This window comes from Passer domesticus, chromosome 3, assembly GCF_036417665.1.
Source record: "Passer domesticus isolate bPasDom1 chromosome 3, bPasDom1.hap1, whole genome shotgun sequence".
NCBI classification, from domain to species: domain Eukaryota; kingdom Metazoa; phylum Chordata; class Aves; order Passeriformes; family Passeridae; genus Passer; species Passer domesticus.
Window position 1 is genome coordinate 68,570,457 of NC_087476.1, and position 21,192 is coordinate 68,591,648.

The 21,192-nt window shown below is 35.8% G+C and overlaps 1 long non-coding RNA gene across 1 annotated transcript in view; it reads left to right on the forward strand.

Moving 5' to 3' along the window:
- Positions 1-6,257: 6,257 nt before the first annotated feature.
- Positions 6,258-21,192, forward strand: part of LOC135298135 (uncharacterized) — a 64,324-nt gene continuing 49,389 nt past the window's right edge. Inside the window, exons 1-2 of the long non-coding RNA XR_010360123.1 lie at positions 6,258-6,462; positions 6,549-6,621. This is a non-coding gene — a long non-coding RNA (uncharacterized LOC135298135). The remainder of the gene's footprint in view (positions 6,463-6,548; positions 6,622-21,192) is intronic.

A 21,192-nucleotide genomic window follows, 5' to 3' on the forward strand; every position in this document is an offset into this window, starting at 1 on the left:
GGGAAGATAAGGTAATGTTTAGACTCTGTAGACAGGGATTTGCTATGGAAATCTGAAGTGCCTCTTAAAGCTTCAGAAATAAATTTCTTCTCTTTTTTTATGGCTATGAGGTGTTTTGCAGAAATTAATGGTCAGGTTTTCAAGTGAGCGTCAGTTCCCAAAGAATATAAGGATGACCTTGATAACTTCTTCAAAATAAAAAGAAAACCTACGTAATCCTCCTACAACACTTTTTTCCCTATAGAAAATAGGTTTGAAAAGTTCATGAAGTTTCATGTGATAGCAAAGGCTCTTTGAAAGACAGCCATTTAAATGACAGAAAATGTATCATCGTTTTTTTTTTGTTTGTTTTGTAGGTATAAGGAAAACCTTGGCATGTACTTTTTTACATCAGAAAATATAAAATACTATAATATTTCATATGGTGTGACTATTCCTGTCAAAAATATAAAAATTATGACCTTGATAAACAGTGTTATTTTAAAATCAAAATAGGTCCAATTAAAAGTCAGGATCTTATGCTATTGAAAGATCATACCTATTTCTATTATTTCAATAAAACGTATCTTTTTCTTTAACAAATACTGCTTTTACTGAAATCAGAGTTAGATGCTTTGATTTTCCTGTAGAGGAAATGAGGTTTCTTGAAATGAGATATGAAATCTTCTACCCAGTTAACAATCTTCATTACATTACAAGTGTCATTTTAACTTTGAATTCTATACTCACTTAAATATTCCACATTTGATTTTACAAGGTTAAAAAAAAAAGGATTGATGTTTTTTTTTTTTTTTTTTTTTGTAGCTGAGTGCAGTTTGGCAGTTTCAGGAATTCAGGTCTTAAGAAAAAATAATATGACAAAATAAAATATGAGTGGAGGTTTGAATTCCAGGCTACAGATACAAGGCCTTTTCTAGTATGAATACCGAGATTCAGATAGTCAGTATGTGTTTGACAGAGGTGAGTTCAGCAACAAGGATAATGAAATATGTTGTATTTTTTAACCTTTATCTACTTGAATGTGACTGAAAATAAATCCAATTACATAAAAGATTTTTTTTTCTTTGTGAACAAATGGAACATTCAAGTTTCCTCTGAAGTTAATCCAGGATTTTTGTCTCTGAACATGCAATTCTCAACATCCCTGTAATTCTACCACTAAGACATTTTTGCAGACAAGCAAGACTGGACATGAGCTCTCATCCTCAATAAATAATTACCTGTTATTTCCCTAGCTGTTATGGAGGTACTTGCAAAATTTGCCACTTCTACCATATCTTCAGATCTCACATAAAATTTTCTATCGGTTCACTACTTTCTTCTGTTAATCACTAAAATATCTAATTTTAGTTTCAGCCTAAAAATGATAAAAATATGCAGGAATGACTATTATAAATGACTGGTTTTCTGCAGAGCTAACTCTTGTGAGCAGGACCATTCCTGGCAAAGGGAAATTTGATTAACTGTGTTTGCATAATAATGTAGTGATACTGGAAGTTTAATTCCAAATACCTACACTAAATGTCTAGGAGCATCAGTTTTTCTGGATAGCTACTGCAGAGATAGTTTACTGTAGAACCCAGTAGCATAGTGACTTTGACTCTCTTGCTCTGGAGCATATGGAAGGAAAGTTGCTTAAGTCAATGAGTTGCATCTGGTTGGAAGGCCTGATTCTTGGCACTGTTGGTGTGGTCAAAAGAGTCATTTTCATAGCCCAGCTGAGATCCTGGGGGCAGCAGATGTCCCCAAAAGACAGACTGCAAGTAGTCTGCCTTGTCCCCTTCACCCTGTGACACAAAGCTGCAGAGTACGAAACCACCCTTTCCAAGCAGTGGGCCAGAGTCTGGGAAGCAGTTCCTGAAACAGATGAAGAGATGGAGATAAAAGGAAAATCCTTGAAGTCATTAAGACAAAATAATTCATATTTGCTTCCACCTCTGAGAAGCATTCCACAAGTCCTTCTCCCACTCATCCTCTTGACTCACTTCAGCCATGGAGTGTTTTTCAGAGTAAATATTAACCTGTCCACTGAAATGCATCCTCTTAATAGTCTCACTTTCTTAATTAATGCAATTGAAAGTTACTTTAATGCATTATTTAATCAAAGCCACTTTCAACAGAATATTTAGCATATTTTGAAACAATAAATTTCAAAATATATTTTTTATTTTTTGATTCCTGGCATTAGAAAATGCCTCTGACTTTGCATTTTGAAGCAATCTCCATGAAACATATTAGCAACCTGTAAGAAACTCCATTAAAATGAAAATAAATAGTGCTCTTACACACTGAAGAGCATACACCTCCATTTAGTGACCCTGGAAAGAATGCAGATAAATTGATGGAGCTGCTATGCTTATGTAGCATACCCAAATCCAAATACATGAATAGGCTGATAATGCTTAAAAACTTCCTTTTCAGTCATGACTCCATGACTGAGGATACTGTATCTTGAAGATAGTCTTTAATCCAGGTTAAGTGGTTGCTTACATTTTCGTTTATGTAAGTGGCTTACGTAAGGAAAGGGGAAGTCTGATTTCAAATCATTCTGCTTCTGATTAGCTCTGCAAAGTCAACAGAAGCCTTGTATTTCTCAACAGAAAGATGCAGGGGTACTTTATCACAGTCATGACCTTTTCACGTTATTTTTCACTGCTGTCTCAGTGAAGTTGACATTCCAGTTCTAGCACTGGCTGCTTGTTCACAGTTACACAACACCTGGTTTTGCGGACTGGAAGGGGGAAGGGTGGAAGGAGAAGAGATAAAAACCACAAGCCATGGCAAAATAAACAATAAACAAAATAAAAAATATTTTTCCTCAATAAATAATATTTTAAAAAATCTCTTGGGGAAAAATAATTGGTGACAAAAGGCTTGAGATGTCTATTGTGCACAGGAAAGAGTGGAAGAAGCATAGAATGATGCGAAAGGAAGGGGAAGAAGGAAGAGGACACTGTTTTGCAGTAGCTTTTTAACCTTACTAGGGTGAAGCACCTTTGGGCTTGAGCATGTACTGTACTGTCTCTGTGAGGGGAGAAATATATTGTCCCTGGTTTCTGTTTCAGGATAGCAGCCCTGAATCTGGCACCTGAGTCATCTCCTCAATGCCAGCTATTTCTGCAAGGAACCCACAGGATTCACAATCAGGAGGTTTGAGGTGAGCTCAGTATGATATTATCATGACTCTTGTGGTAGTTGGTGTTTTCCTTTCAGCCACAAGTCCTGAGTCTATGCCAGTCTTAACTTACAGCCAAGAGGAAAATTTTCCTGTAGTTGTAGAGAAGAGCTTAAAAATGTAACCTTAGTGAACTTCACAGGTTTCACATGAAGAAAATAAAAAGAAAAAAGAAAACAGATTTTAAGTCACTAATTTTTGTGTATTTCTTTATTTAGATTGCTTTTAAGTTTACATAAAATGGTAGCAATTGCTGGGTTTAGAGACTGTGTCAATAGGACAAAGGAAAATTCACCTCACCAGGAAAAAACTTCTGTTTACTTAGAGTGGGGAAAACCTTTCTAGAATTCTGGATTGCTGTTAGTGACCTGATTTCAGCTTTTTTATGTTGAAAAAGTGCTCCCTTGAGGAACTATGTGGGATAGCCACATACACATAGTCACAAAAGAGGCTGACTCTCCTCCACCAACTGGAACAGTTTAATAACTGGCCTTTTGTTTTCTGCCTTCTGGAAAACATCCGTAACCTTGTCTCCTGGTACACTTTTCTAAGCTAAATTGTGTATTCACTAGTTATTGCAGCAATTGTCAACTTCCTCTAACACTGAAATGGTTGTGAGGAATTCACCTGCTCTTGCGTGAGAGCCAGCTGTCATGGACAATATCCAAGGGATTATTTATACACCAGCTGCACTACACTGACTTTTCTTTTGTTCTTTCTTTTAAAAATTTAGGAGAGGCAATGCCTGTAAAGGCCTAAGTAGGCATTAAGGGATCATTCCATTGCCATGTCTCCTTTAAATACCGTGCTCCCTAAGCAAATGAGTAAAACTGCATTTTTCAAAGTTAGTTTTCATTTCAGTCAATACTAGTGTGAAATATGAGAGGAAAATTATTTGTTATTTAGTTCCAAATATATTATTTCAGATAGAGATTGTAAAACTAACAAGGCTCAGTATTTAAAGATAAGCTCCTGATTGAGGAATCATTCATTCTTTCTGTGGAAAATGATAGATTATGAAATTAATGCCAATTTATACAACCTAGTCAAGAACTGACTTAGCCTTAATAGAGATTTATTTGTTTTTTGTAAGTAGTGGGGTTTATTATCCAATGGTCAGAGCTAGAAATCTTTTCTTCACCAAAAAACTTCATTCCCAAAGCCTAACATTTTCTGTGGAAGAAATTTGGCTGGATGCCATACCTTCTTAATATTTGGTTATATGACCCTCAAGAGCCTGTAGGGATACAAACAGCTACCACTGGCCAGAGTCAGTCCCACAGAGAGTTGTCATTTCCTTGATGTTTATTGCAATTCAGCTGTACAGGTGTTGGTAATTGTGAGATTGGACCATGTGTCTGTGAGAGAGTTAAACTCAGGTGCAGTTTCAAAATCTTGCCCTGGTGATGTTGGTCAGGAGGAATCAAATGATACCCTGTGGTGCTGGTGGCGCCTGCTTGCACGCACGCAGAGGTGGAAGTTGGTGTCTGATTCTGAGACAAAATGAATATAACATTTCACACAGGAATGCGTTGCCTTTTTTATCTTCTTCCTTACTTAATCTCTTATTTTCAGTCTAGCCTCAGTCTTTAGTGAAATACTGCAGCCTACCAGCACTCCGTCTGTGTTCAAAAGAGACAGTGCTTCATTATTTGAATATGTGATTGTGCTTTTCTGTAATCAAAGCTAATAGAAATAGCAGTCTTGTAGAGAAATAAAAATCATTTTGTAAGACAAAAAGATAATTATTGGTGAAATTTTAATCGTTTATGCTTTCTAAAATATATGCAATTTAATAATATTTTACAATCTTCTTCTTTTGGCTGCCTTGTCTACTTTGAAATCCTGCCCATGAGTAGATCTGGGGGAGGATAGGTCTGCAGCATTTTGTAGTTGCATCATAAAAAGTCTGCAGACTGCAAGTTGTGAATCTTACCATTATGGAAGTGGTCAGAGGAGTCACTTCTTGCATTTTAGACAATTCATCATTACATTTTTTGTCATTTTCCTTACAATTTGTTTATCAGAACTTTATGAAAGCTTTCTAATAATTCCTATGTAGATATGCATGTTTTTGTGTGTTTGTGTTTCAAAGATGCACATATATTGTACCTATGGAGTGAAATTCCCATTTTTTAATCATCTCAGGACATTGAGATTTTGGCTCTGATTTTATCCTCCAGCTTTAATGTGCCCATTTCAGAGTAGAATTTCAAGTCTTTGTGAGAACTCCTAGAGGTCAGATCACCTATAGACCAAAGATTTTTGTATCAGAATGAATAAAATTGCCCCCAAACCTCTACCATCAGTCTTTCATGCTCCACAAACATTTCAGCCAAGGTGCAATCACTCTGGTTCACCATTTAGCTCTTTCCAGGGACATTCAGTTTTAAGAGTAATTAGACATAAGCTTCACAAGACCTCTTTAAACTTTACCATTTGCTTAAGTGATGAAACCCAAAAGGGCTGTTTAATTTTGAGTAAAGCATCCAACCTGAACACCTGAACACAACCTTCTTTGGCTAATCTTTGCTTACTGACATTTAGCACATTGCTGTCTGTCATCCAGTGCCTCCAGCAGCTCTCTGTAGTTTGCAACCATCAGGAAAATGTTCTGTCATCAAGTCATTCCCTGTCCTTTTAGCATCCCACTGTTAATCCTGATCCTTTTCCAAATTATAAACAAGTTTTTCTGGCTATAAACTATCTATAATCACAATCCTTTGTGTGTTCCAGTGCAATAGGAAATATTCAGAGAAATCATGAAGAGAGATGAAACCCATTTTAAACATTTGGAAATGAGTTTGAGGTCTAACAGAAGTTTCTTGTAGCAGGCACAAGGCCTGCATGGCCTCCTTGGCGATCAGAAGGCTGAGAGCTAGGAAATGCCAAAGTCAGCATGACTAAGGCTTTAGAAGCCCCTCTCTTCCGTCTCTTGGACCCTGCTATCTCCCTGCAAATCCATAGGTCACTTTTCCCTGACCCTTACTTTTGGACAGTTTTCAAAACCCCTGTAGGGTATAAAAACCCCTAACTCTACCCGGTTCGGGAGAGGAGAGCTGTCACTGGACCCTTCGCGGAGACCTGAATAAAAGAATCCTGTGGAATCCATACAGCGCTTCTCACTCTCTCTCTGCGTCTGCTGTGGTGGCACCAGGCATGCTGAAAGAGCTGAGATCACAAAAGAGCTAGCTGCAAATCACTATAGCTTGCCCAGGTTGCCTGAGCCCCCCGCCGCTGAGCTATCCTGGCCGGCCGGCATTCCCTGCTGGGCTTCTGCCCTGAGGGTAATAGCCAGGCCATAGTTTCTAATATTAGAGAAATCAGAAGCCTATTCTCTGGATCTTCACAATTTTCTTCTGATCTTTTTCAGCTGCATGTTGCTTGCTGGATGACAGCCAGAAACATGGGAGACCACAAGAGGAGAAAGACCATTGCATTGTGAGGTGATCTACCAATTTATATTCTGTTGGTGACTTAATATTTTCAAAAGATAGTGTCTTTCTAAGATAAAAAATAGGTCAGATATGAATTGGGAAAAAGCATAAAAGACATGATCTTTTAGCATAATGATTTTTATTCCATTTGCAATCTGTGTTAGAAATGCCTGGTTTGGAAAGTACTCTCAGGAAAGACGAGGAACTGTGATGCCTAAGCAGATTCTTGTTGTGTATTGATTTGCCTTCAAATAACTGATTCTCACTGTTGTGAATGTTTTTTCCTATCTAGAAATAGAGATGAATAGACATGATCTAATACAGTATAAATATTGTCTAATAAAATATTTCTCCTGTTAAAAGGGGGCTAAAAGGTGCTTATCTTAATTTATTCCTCTCTTTTTATTTTCCTCTGTTTGTTTTTCCTTATATCTGGGGTACAGGATTCACAAGTTCAACAGATTCTGGCTGCATCAGCAACTTATTGTTGTAACCAGTAAAAGCCTTAAATCATGTCTATACTACAAGAACAATGTTCTAACAGGAGAGGCTCTGTAGAGCCAAACAGATTGTGTGAGGAACTTTGTCTGCACTGCAGTCACTTTCCTCCAGACCAATTTAGTATGACCCCATGAGATGATTGCTAATTAGCAGCTAAAATATATTAAATGTGATCCCAGACTGCAGTTTTCACTTAAGCGCTGCCTAAAGGGAACAGAGTTTGTGCCTGATGCTATGCAAACCAAGGTGCAGTGAGAGAACTCTTGCAAAATTCACTTGGAAAGCATCTTCCTGAGCCAAATTAAAAGACTATGTGGATACATGATTAAATACCTATGCTGAAGTTCCAAATTTTGCCCTCCAGAAGAATGTTCAACAACTCTGCTTTGTCTGTCTAGGGGTCTGAAGCGAGATTATTTGATCTGCTTTCTTCTCCTAATGTAAGATTAACTGTATTTTTCCTGGTATTTTCCAGCTTGCTTGTAAAGATGTCCAAGAATGTAGACTTATCACTTCCCACATAATCTATTCTAGTTTGTTCCCTCTTGGATATAACTTGCTTTACAAACCCTTCTAATAAAGATTAAGCTGAGACTTCCTTCACACTGTTAAATCCACTTCTGCTCTTCAAATCCACAACAGACACAGACTGTTCCTTTTTGAAATAAGCTTCAGTATCCTTGAATAGTATACATTGGCTGGAGGAAATTTAATTTGTGTATTTGTATATACTAATATATTGTAGCTAAAACAAGAAATATAAAATTTATGAGCAATCCCATTCATCCAAGCAAAGCTATCCCTTTTATCCCTTGATAAAACAACTATGTCTCATACATTGTAGCTAGGTATTGAACCATTAACTCTATGATTTCTTACTGTGCTCATAAATTTTCTATTTTGGGATTTATTTTTTTTAAGAGCATATATGGGGGGATTTAAAAAGAAAAGATGTTTTTTTTTTTTTTTTTTTTTTGTTTTGGTTTTTTTTTTTTTTTTTTTTGTTTTTGTTTAGTTTTGGGGTTTTTTTTCCTTAATCTGATCTAGAACCTATCAGATATGACAAAAACAATATACTGGCTTTTCAGCAAGATAACTAACCTCATTTTCAACTTTCTTTATACCAGTGTGGGCACTGGTATCTGAACATTCTGATCTTTCTTGTACATTACTCAGAAAATTGCTCCTCCTTTGGTTCCTTTAATTCTTACATGTGAAAGAGAAAGGGGTTTGATGCTGGTTTTAATATTTTAGCCTGTGTGCTGTTGAAATAATTTTTAATTTACTACAAGATGATTCAATAAGTCAGTGTATTATTGACCAGATTTAGCATTCTATATTGTACCTCTAATGTCTCTTAATGAAATTAATTTGTTTTTTCTGGTCTCTGCCAGGAAATGAAGACAAGGAATGAAAAATATTCTATTTGAAATGTGAATAATTAAAGGAAGATAATTTAGTGAGATGTTCAATTTTTTACATAGTTTGTTGCAAGGAAAGGGAATCCAAAAAATGTCTCACATAAGGAAGCCTTATTCAAGGATTTAGTTTAATCTATAATCCCCCATATTTTCTAGGCTATCATATGCAATTAGTCCAACTATAGCAATTTCCCAACTGACTTCATTTTTATTTAACTGAATTGCAGACAATACCATGAACTCATATTCCTCAAAACTAATAAGATATTTAATACCAAGACTTGCAGAGTTAAGACACTTCACAGATGGCTAAATAACTGGCTAAACTTGCATTATAATTCTGTGCCAAGTGATAACATTAATAAGAGGAAACCCCGTAAGTTGCAGCTGATTATAATTATGGCAGCTGGGAGACCAAGTATTTCCTTATAGCAGAGTTGTTACAAATCTAATATTCCTCTAGCCTCTCTCATGGAAACAAATGTATTGTGATGAGAAACTGGTATTTTGTGTTGTTGCATTATACTGCAATATCTAAATTTCTGGTGGCAAGAGACCAATTAACTTAGGAAGGCAAATACAATTTGTTAAAAAAAAGTTTTATATTTTATTATCAGTATATGTAGTATGGGTATTTCGTTCTCCATTTCCTTTGTCAGGTTCTTGTCAGAAACAAAATGGTCAGAGTGTTACACAAAAACAAGACAGAGTCATTACTGGAATATGTGTAGTTACAAGCATGAGAGAAACTGGTAAATTCAGTGCCACTGCATACACTGTGATTCATGATAACTTCAGCCAATGCATCTTGCCAGCTTCAGCAGAGCTGCTGGATTGAATTCTGCAACTAATGGATTCGTGGATTATGATATTTTTAGAAACCTTTCATAATTTAAATCACATTGCCTTCACACACGCATTCAACAATCTTTATACTGAAGTGCATAACTGTGGGTGTAACAATTTTCATTTGTCAATGAAATTTTCAGTTTTTTGTTCAGTTGTAAACAAGGGAATTTGACTGACTTCTGAAACATGGATTCTTCATTTCAAAATCAGAAATGTTATTACACTTTTTTTTCCACTGGATATAAAAAATAAGCTGAGGAACCCTGGTATAGAGCCATAATTGTCAAATTAAGCTCATGCACTAGATACTCTAACTGGTTTTCACCCCACATGTTGCTACTTCTGAGAACCTGTGTTCCAAACATGGTTTTGAGATATGAAGGTGATAGAAAAAATCCAAACTCTTTTGGGGAGACAGATACTACTTCTGGGAAGACAATCAAAGAAAATTATCATGATTTCATGTTTTATATCTCTTCTATATCAGATATTAAAACAAATTTGATACAATCATCAGAAAACTGGAAATGTTCATAGTGGCACCTGGTTTTTTGTGTCTTCCTATGAAAATCCAGTTTCTTGACATCCTTGAATTACTGGGGACAAATATAAAGTGTTACTCTTCATCCCCTGTCTGTCTGGAAGTTGTTGTTCATATCATCAAATCAAGGAAAGCACTAATATAAACTGTCTTTTTTGGCAAAAGGACAAGTTTCTGATTTCCTTGTTCCAATGTGGATTACTACCACTTTTTTAAACTTTTGATCAGTAGAGATCTCCAAAGGAGGTTATGATGGAAGGAAAATGGCTTAACTTACTATTATATTCTTCCACTGTGTGAGGCATGGACTATGAACACTGACCAGTTCATCCTGATGTACCTCTTTATTTTCTCTCTTGTCCTTGTTTTGAACTTAGTAGCTCAGTCATACATGCCCTTCAGTGATCACAAAGCTTCCAGACTAACAGCTAACTTTTTTTTTTCTTCAGTCTAGTAAATATTCTTGCTGAAATACCTCATTTACTAGCGGACCACAACTTTATTTTTCCAGACAAATGTCTCTGGATTCCATCCTTTGACTGAAAAAAACATTCATAAGCTCAGACCAAACACTGAAGAACAGAAAGATTTTTTCTGTCCCAATTACTGCTTCTTGTTTTAATCAACAGAACTTTAACATGTGTTTTAAACAAAACGTTAAAGTCTCTAAAGTTTAATTCACCTGTTCTCCAGGACTTTGGGAAGAGGAATGATTTATATTCATGGGAAAAGTTTCCATTCCGTACTAATTGTGGCCTGTATTCTGACAGGTCGACTTGGCTTATTTCTTTTGAGCAGCCCACGATCCCTTAAATATAAAAAAAAAATCTACATAATTTTCAGTATTAGAATTTTTAATTTAAAAATATGACAGAAAATAAAATGAGATAAGTTATGTAGAAAATAAAATGAGACTGAAGTGGAAACCTGGTGAAGATAACATCAGGGAGCCATCAAAGTCAGAGATGAGGAAAAATTCATTAGGTCATTTTTCTCAGCAAGGCACAGCATGAGATCCTGGCACAAAGGGCAGGGAGAGACTATTCACTGACTTCAGTGGATTCACAGCATATTCTTGTCTGGACTGGTTTATTTTTTAATGTACAGAAAAAGCATTGTATGTGGGAAAGTTTCTAAGCATGCTCACCAAGTATAGGTATAAGTGTCAGCCAAGGAATACTCACGAAATGAATGATTCAGTTTGTGTACCATATCTGCTCACCACACTGCTGAGCAGCTTCTCCCAGCACACTACTAGAGAAAAAAAAGAGAGAGCTTTAGTTCTGAAAGGAGAAGAAAGGAAAAATCTCATGGGTTCAGCTGGCGATGCTATTGCTTTTGGCAGGCCTGACCTGACTCACTGTGTCTTGTTTTGAGATATTCTTGAAGAAATGCTGTACTGGCTTGACAAAGAATATTCTGCTTTTCATACGTGGCTTAGAATCCTGACCACACAAACAAAGGAATGCTTACTAGTGATGTGGAGTTTTAGGGTTTAGGGGAAGTATTAGCCACTAATTGATATCAGTTTTGAGCAAATTCAGAGCAATTCATAGGAGTTCACCAACCATTCCAAACACATTCCTAACAAGGGAGGTGGGGTTTGCTACTGCATTTTTACCAGAGGTAAGGGTGTGCCTACGTGAGTTTGCTCCAGAGTATGTAGACTTCCAAATATTGTACCTTAGTTTCCATCCCTGTAACACCTGGGTGTATTTCTGATTAACAGGCCAGGGACATTACTTTCATGAACACCGTTGAAAATTTGACTAGTCTCCATGTCACAAGGGCACATTAGGATGTTCTGTTTCACTTCATTTTCTGAAACTGAAGCCAATTAACAGGTGAGACATGCTAAAAGATGCAGGGGTTACCTATACCTCATGGTATAGCCCAGAAGTAAAAACACCTAATTTATCATGGAATAATTTCCTGAAATCCTGTAGTCATACAAGAAGCACAATCTATTTGAACAATACAGTCCCCCAGCATTCATTAATTTAATTTTCCTTGGTAATATTTGTACTTTGTTGAATGTAACTGTGTGTTTGTGCAAGGCAGTTACATTTAAGTAAGGAATAAATCTTAGAAGAACAAAGTGCAATGAACCTGCAGCATGTTTTGTCATTAAAAACATTTTGCAAGAAAATAAATCTAACCTATGAAACCTTTTCCTGGATTGTGACACTGCCCCCTAAGGGGAAAAGCAGCATCCTTTTCCCTTTTGTCATGGCTGTGAAAAGTCTTCTACTGCAGCAGAGGTAGCTTTGCCACTAGGATAATGTATATGCTGGGCCACCTGCAGGCAGCTGTCACCACCAGCCTGAAAACTACCACAGATCTAATTAACACAGTAATGGGTTTTCCACTCTTATACTCTCTGAGTGACAGTTTAATAAGGAACTCCACAGTGATCCTGTAAATCAGAATCAGACTTCATCTTAAGAAGGTACAGCTAAAGTGTTCCAAAAATTAATTCTGAGGAATTCAGTATGTAGTGTGTCTGTCCAGTGTATAAACATTACCATTAACTTATTTTATTATCTATATTTGAAAATCATTCCATGAGTATGTGTTAGCAGTTTAAGAAAGATGCTTGTCTTTATGAACTAAATGTTAGGTGAAAAAAATGGAATTGTATAATTTATAGAATTGTCTAATGACATGAAACTCTTCCACAAATAGAGCTTTGCACTGCAGACTGCTATAAAACCAAAAGCCTTTAGACCATCGGTGTTCTTCAATTTGGCCTCAATTTTGTACTTAATATGTAAATTTAATATCTCTAAAACAGCTCTATTGGAATTAATTGGATCCTGTGCTTCAAATGAAATAACTTGAAAGTAAGTCACAAAGCACCAGCTTTTTGACTTTTGATAAGGTCCATTTATGTTTTTGAGCAAATTAGGACCTGATCCAATAAAGCAATTTTGAGCATACTTTGAAGTAGAGCAGGTGTTTAAAAGCTTCATTGAATCATGATTTTAAGGGCACAGAGGATTAAAAATTATAGTTTGCTTTTAATGAAGATTTAAATTATGATTCCTAGTACTCTAATTCCAAAATAGAAAAACATCATATTTTTCTCAGTCCTTTGCATCTTTGATATGTTTTATTCTTATTTGTCTCTCATGGATAAGATGCTTAGATGCAAACTTATAGGAAACATGAGCCAAAGAAAATCAAACTCTCTCATTCTAATTCCAAAACCTCTAAAAGGAAAGATATAACCGAAGACGTACATGGTAAGGAAAAAGCAAAATTAAATGCTTTTAAAAATTGAATGTTGAACCAATTAATCAGTAGGAGTTTCTGAAATTGTCTCAGTGTTTATATTGCTAAGATAACTTTTTTATTATTTCCATAACAGGGAATATTTTAAGCATTTTAGAGGTTGTTGCAGTCACTATATTGTTCCCATGGATCTGCCAGTTGTTCCTAAAGGTTTTTAAATTCTCATATTATAGGCAGCTTAGTTGACATTTTTAATTCTAGAAATCAAACATTCTTTTGTCTGTTACTAATTAGCCTCCTAATGCAAAATCATTCTCTAAGTTCAATATTTGAGTAAGTGCAGGCCTGGACATGTATACAGACACAGACAGACACAGGTTCACTGTGCTGGACAAGTAGTCAGAGGCAAGATGGTAACACAGGAAAACAAAGGAATTGGGTAGAAAAAAGTGTATTGTGAAAGGATATAAGAGTTACAGGGATGATTATTTCAATAGATTGAATTCTCAGATGTATCTGAAGCTCATATCTGGCCCTAAAATGGAAAAATCAAAGATATTGAAATAAAAGATGTTCAGGTGGCAAAGTGTCACAAAATATAGAACTAGCCAATGAAAAATCTCAAACTGAAATATTTCCTGCAAGTGTAAGCCAGAATAGATAATGCAATTTTCATCCTTTAAAACCCTTAAAAGAGTAATTATCACTGGAAATTTTAATAACAAACAGAAAAAAGTACATAGCTAGACCCTGACTGTCCTGCAAGTTCTCCCAATTAGTAACAAAGTTATAGGACATTCATAATGGAGAAAATATATATATTGTTTCAACCATGAGGGAAAAATTCTGAGGCCATTGGAATTAAAGATATCTTGGTTATTGGTGAATATAGGGTTGTAACTTCATGACCCTAACAGAGTGCACAGAAAAGGCCAGAATGAAAACAGCAGCTTTCAGAAAGGCAGACTTCAATGAAACCAGAAAATTAGAAGGAAAGAACTTTTAAATTGCTTGTATTAGTAGAATGTGTAAAAGAGATTAGTAATTTACCAGAATATCAAGGGCACAGAGCTGAGAAACTGTAATCTCATTGTCATTTAACCACAAAGTGAACAGCATAGAAAACAGACCCCAGGTCAAACTACTGAGGATGGGTGCAAAAATGCAGCATTACAATTAAACTTTGGTTTAGAAAAACAAAGGCAGAAAAGGAAAATTGTGGAGAAAATTAATTCCAACAGAAACCAGTTACAAGTAAGTACTCCAGAAGCAGGATGAAAAAAAAAAAAAAGAGAGATCATTAGTCTGCTCCTGCAGAGACTGAAAGTGATTGGCATGCGATGCTGAAAATTTCTGAGCACTTAATGACTTTTTCCACTCTCGCTAAAAAGCTCATTTGCTATCATAGTTAATATCAGGCGTGAAGGATCAAGATTTCAGCCTGGTATAGCAAGGAACAAATTGATACTTGACTTAATCAGATGTTTTCAAACTGCCTTCATTTGACTTTTTTTTTTCTCAGAGCACTGAAAGAATTCATAAATAAAAGCTCAGTGTTTGGTTGCATCTGAGAAGTTATGACAGATGGATATGAAAAAAATAGCAGAAGGAAAAAATGGTGCATTGCTTTATAAAGGAGGTTCTTGAAAATTGCAGATATCCTAACTCCTGCTGCTTAAAATAAATGTAGCCAATAAGCAAGAAATCTGTGAATACAGCGAGTAAACAGAGGAGTGAATAACCACCAGTATTTGTGCCTCTGAAATGAATCATCCCGCAGTAGCTTCATTTCCTCCTACAAAAGGTAAAGGACTTATGCATACAGGAGGAACATCACAGGTCTAATTGCAGTTCCAGTAAGGTTTTCAACACAGGTGCCTTTCCTGGAAGAAATATGGAAAAACATTTTTTAGATTAAAATACCACATGTAAATGGAAACATCAGCAGTTTCCATTTCCAGAATGTTTCTGCAAGATATAAAACTATAAAATATTTGTATGAATTACCTAGAGAAGCTAACAGAAGGTATGCTCATTAAGTATGAAGAGTCACAAAGTCAAGAAAATTGTAATTATTATAATGAAATTAAAAGAAATCTTGTCAGATTTTAGATGGGATCAGAAAAAAAAAAAAGATGCTATTTTTCTAGTGCAAGTTGTTACATGCAGTCAGGAATAAGCAGGATAGGATGTTGACTGAAAAAATACCTGCAAAATGACCTGATTTATAAAGAGAAAAAGGACGAGTAACCTTTCTGCTGTTAAAGAATAGGGGGGGTGTAGTGAGAGAAAAAAGCAATTTCCATGCAGAAAATTTGTGCCTATGACATTTAAAGTACATTTTCTCTGATGTCTATGTTACTGTGATAAGGTCTCAGCTGGAATATTACAGCCATCCTTAGATGCTACAGCAAAAAATCTTTGCTCAAATGAATCTTGTTTGGGATGAGCACAGATGTAGAAAGCATGAGAGCTAGGTATCAAAAATACTGGTTTTGTTTGACTTGGAGAAGGCAAAAGCAAAACGAGTTGTGCCTTTCTTGATGTATATAAAAAAAAAAAATAGAAAACCAATTCTGTTCTATTTCTCTGTGGCAGATGGCATTAAAATATTTAGCTTAATTTACAGCTCGTAATTAAAAAAGGTTTTAAAAATTATTAGAATGCAGGAATACATTGACTAAAGTGATTGTTACAGTCTCTATCACTGGAGGTCAGACCAGCTTCTACATCAATGTATAAACTGAGGGTGGGAGTCTCAACACCCACCTTCAGATGCCTGTCTGGGCTATTTAGATTCCACTTTCTGCACTCAACAAAATATAATGGACAAATGTAATTACCAATTAATCTGGTCTGCTGCAGACCTTTACTTTAGGATGGGATTCATTTCTCCCCAGGATTGTTCTACTGACTCTTAGAGACTGCAGACAATGAGACAGATGCAAATATCTGAGCTCCAAATACCAAGAAATGGTGAATTCCTCGCTTCAGATTTTTACAAGGTTTGTACACCTGGTACAGCTACCATGCAGCTCCACTAAGGTTCTAGGAGTATTAATGAAGAATTTAGCCTACAGCTTGGGTGTCAGACATGCTGTGACTGTTTCATGGTGATCTGTATCATCCCATCATGGACCATTACTGCAATCAGAAAGGGGAGAGCCTTTGCTCAGCTTTTGTTCTCATTTGCAGTGCAAGATTTTAAATTATTACTGGTGTAGACATTACACATATATGACTGAGTCCACAACAAGGCAAAATTCTGTACCTGAAAGAAGGAAGAATGTAATGTAAAAATAAAATTATTCTGTTTATCGGTCTGTCTGGCTTTCTCTCTTTCTTTTGGTTTACTACTACTACTACTAATTTCATAATAATAATAATTCCTTTTATATCAATGTAGATTGAGATGAAAACCTCACATTTTTTGTCTTTTACAGTTTTCTAAGAAAAAAAAATGAATAACTTCCTTTTTCTATCTGTACTTCAGTAAGTCAAACATTCATGTTCTTACTTTTTGTCATTTTCTATTACTAAAGTTTGATTGAACATATATGTATTGGATTTCAGTAGACTAGAAATTTTGGCTATTCAAAGATAATTTTAAAAAATCAAGATAATTAAAAAAAAATTATTGCCATTCAAACTTTCAGATTCTTCATAGATTTCTTATCACTTCTTATCAAGTATTTAATGTTTTCTTTGAAGTCCCCCTCCAAATATCCCTTAAATTATAGGGCTTATTCTATTGAATTGTCCAAATAATTCTCATGGGTACCAGTGGGAATTACATATGCAGATCAAAGGAACAAAATTTTTATTTTGCTAAGAAAATTAGAGAAGCTGTTTAGAAATATAAAGTTAGGAGTGTGTCTTGACCATATTTTTCTCTCCTCAACAAGACTATAAGACTTCACTTATTTTTTGTTGTTTTCATTTTTAAGGGCAGTTTAAAAGGCTCTCAGAGGAATAGCATAAAATGCTATTCACATAGCATATACACACACTAGCATTAGTGTGTGTATATGCACATAGCATATACACACGTAGCATATACACACACTAGCATTCCTCAGCTCTCCTGAGAGATACTAACAACTCCAAAATGCCCAGGGATATGTAAGGCACAAATGAGTTGTGGCCAGAAATGAAGCTATGTCTGTGACCTACACTGTAGTCCTAGTCTTAAATTGGGATTTGCAGAGAAGTGAGGTTGTTGGACTGCAGAAATCCACAGAGTCAAGCTGTGCATTCTTGCACAGTTTGAGTCCCTAAGTAAGTAAAAATTGTTTCGTTTCATATGTGTTTTAAAACATATGGTAGGAGTCACAGTTGGCTCCTGGAGTGAGTTAGGCACAGTGCTTCTGCAAGTTCCTTTGACAAGTTCTGGGGACACAACTTTTTGTTCCTTTTTCTCTTCACTTAGTGCTTATAGCCACCCACAATGGAAGACATTCATGCCCCTACTGTAGGCACCTACATTTGGTGTAGTTCAGAGCACAGAAAGTTAGAGGTCTTGCTTTATAAGCTCTCAGTGGAATAATTAAAGTAGCTGTGACAAATTTTCCCCCAAGGCAGATGACAGGAGCACAGTGTACAGTCAGTGCCTGAGAAGGTACAATACCTCTGTTAGACACCTGAATAAGTGGAGTAATTGTATCCTTGCTCCCAGGTTGTTGTCTCTTCATGAAATTCCACCTTAAAAATTATCCATAGTGTGCTCTGAATTTCTTCCCCAAGCCAGCTCTTCCAGCCAGCCTTCCAGCTGGAGAATAGCTCCGAAAGTCTGGGCAGCTAATGGACTCTCAAAATAAAAGACTGTTCTCAGCAATACTTGTGCAGCTGTTTAAGCATATAACCTGTGGTGATAGTAAGAGCCTCTGTATCAAACCTGTGAGCTGAATCACAATCAGCTGCTCTAACACAGCTGTTCTCGCTGTAGAGTTATAGTGGCCTAATTTCCTTTTATATGAAATATATTTTAAATGAAAATATATTATAATATCCTTTAAAACAAGTTAAGGAAAAAATGCTGTAGTCCTTGCTAAGTGGTTGCTATTATTATTACTCTTGTCATTGAAAAATGGTGTCTTTTTATTTCTTTAGTCTGAACTCTTTTACACTAATTCACAACCATGGGACATCTACTCTCCACTATTAAATTTCCATTTCCTCACGAGGCATGTATGAGAATTTATCAAATAACACATTTGCTAAGATTTCACAATCAATTGATGACTTCTCAAATTCTCAAGCATCTTTCCAGTCTGTTAGCTGCTCTTTTGGCTTGTCCATGAAGTCTTCTCAATTTACCAGTGACCTCTTTAGTCGATAATTTCTGGTCTATATAAAGAATTCCAATGTGAGATGGAAACACTGACAAATACAGGTAGTTAGACTGCTTCTACCTCCACAAATTATACATGCATTAATACTGTTAAAACTTCTTCTCAATGATGTTTTTTCTGCCCCTGAAAATTTATCCATTACAAGAAGCCTACTGAGATAGTCCCAGGCTCCTTCCTCACCTGGGAACGTTAAAGAAAATAGAGGTAAAGCAGATAGAATATTTTAAGAGTTACTCCTTTGATCTGACTGCTCCAGAGGGTAGGCATCCTGCATGCATCAGGCTGACAACTTCCTACAACCCATATGAGGCCTCAGCCTTAGTCTGTATCTACAGCTTGCTGCTTTTTTTTTTTTTTTCTGTTTTGTTTTTGTTTGTTTGGGTTTTTTTTTCTATAGATTATTTGGTTTATTTTCAACAATACAAAGGTATAAAGCTGTATTGACAAGATCTGTCTTCCATAAACTTATGCCTGCTGGCACTGACTACAATACTTTACATTTTTATAAAGAAATTCTTATTATCAGTTGGTCAACACTTCAGGGTTTATGATATACTGACAGATATAATTAGTTTGATCATCCATGAGCCATTGAAAAATCAACATCACCTAATGTTAAGGAAGAATTCTTCCTGAAGTATGTAAGTGAAAGTTTTTCAATTATACAAGAAATCCTCATATAAATATGTCTCCCTCTTGTAACTGCTGTTAAAACCTCTCAAAGTTACTAATGCCATAGAAAATACTTCATCATATGGTATGAATGAAGTACTCTTCTGACATCTTTTATCATAATATCTATTTCTGAATACCTTAGCCTCTCATTTAATTGAAATGAAAGGGTATAGTTTGCCAAATCTCATTGATCAGGTAGATTTATCTGTCAAAAGACAGACTCCCTAATCAAGCAAAAGTGTGATCAATATAACTCACTTCAGTTTCTTTTTTTTTCATGCTCTTTGAAATATATTTTATCCTTAAATCTGTCTGTAGATCTCCTTATGCTTTTCTAGAAAGTTTATAGGTTTCCCAAGTTCCTAACTTCAGTCTATTTGTACAAATGCTCTCTTCCTTTTCTTTGTATTTCTCCTTTAAATTGTATTATAGCTGGCTTTGCTTCCAATTTAGTCTTGGTATACCGTGACGCTATTGGATGTCTGTTAAAGTGTTCTAAATGCAATTAAAATGTTAATCTTCAGTCACATCCCTCAAATTATTTGGCTCAGGATTTATCATTTATTGAAAATTGCCTTTTTAAAGAAAGACAATTTTTTTAAATTTTATATTTCTTTCCATATAACAAACCAATACATATTATGACCTCTTGTACCCCAGCATCAGCTCAATATAAGGTCTACTCTAGGACTCATCTTACTCCAGATGCCACTTTGTGATTAAACTCTTGTTTTCCAGGTATTACATAAAAGGTTTCTGAAAATCCCAGAGGTTGAGTGTTGAAGTAAGTGCACATCAAGCAAACTGAAGTTCTATACAATAACATTTAATATAGGAATTGTACAAATAAAGCCTCAGCTTGAAAGTTGTGTCTGGCTTCTTGTTCCTTTATTTGCTCTTTAAATAAATTTGATTATTTAAAAATAGGCCTAAAGTAGAAGATAAAACATTTTTTAGCATATGTAATTTTATTTTCCAATTTTCTGTTCTCAGGACACCTACCAGAGAAGTTAAAACTCATTCAGCCACCAACTTCAAGAAAGTGAATTTTCAAATGTATATTCATAATGTATTTATGACCTTGAAGTCACAGTTATGATTCTTTTTGTAAAGTAATATTTTCTGTTATTTGAAATGAAAGGGCATTATTCACATATTGAGGTGTTAATTAGCAGTTTCCATTGATATTATGGGTTATTAAAAAAATTTGCCTGTTGAACAGAGAGATGCATGCAATAATAGTAACAGTCCTCACAGTAAAACTCTGATTATGCTCCAGAGGATAAAAATCCTTAAAGATTATTATATTCTCTACAATCAAAGAAAAGTAAAAATTATATATGATGGTGATGGAAAATAATTTATCTTACAAAAGGAGCATAAAACTTTCCTCCCACTCAGGCAGATACACAGACTATACTGGCTGGGCTTCTTGGCTGCCTCTCACGCTGAGCCTCCCACTTTACCCAATAAAAAAACCCACAGTTTTAAGAGAGATGAGTGTTCTGTCCTTGGTTGGAAACTGGCATGAAATAAAGTTAGTGAATAATCTTTTCCCTTCCAGTACATCTGTAAAGGGAGCAGACAGAACCATGTCCCAGCCTGGCGAGGCACTAGGAAGGTGTTCTGGGATGCTCATGATGAGAAGAAGCTTCCATGGGGAAGAAGTAACATCCACCTTCAGGAGATGCCCATGAGCAGAGCAGAGGGTGGATTCAGATGCCAGCTGAAGCAGCAATCTGCTGCTCAGATTCAGCCTGTGGAGCTCTGCTGATGCCCACCAGAAATTCCCAGTGGGGCTCTGCCTTGGTCTGATGGTGGTAAATGCACACAGATGGCTTCACTTGTTCAGTCAACTCCCTGCTAAATCTAATTGTCTTTAAAGGCAGCAGGACTCTTCCTCTGTGAAGGAACAACTTCTATCAGCATATATAGACTCCATAATTACAAGTATGATCGTCTGTGTGAAAGAAAGTGTGAACTAGAGATCCATTAGTAAAGAGTGTGT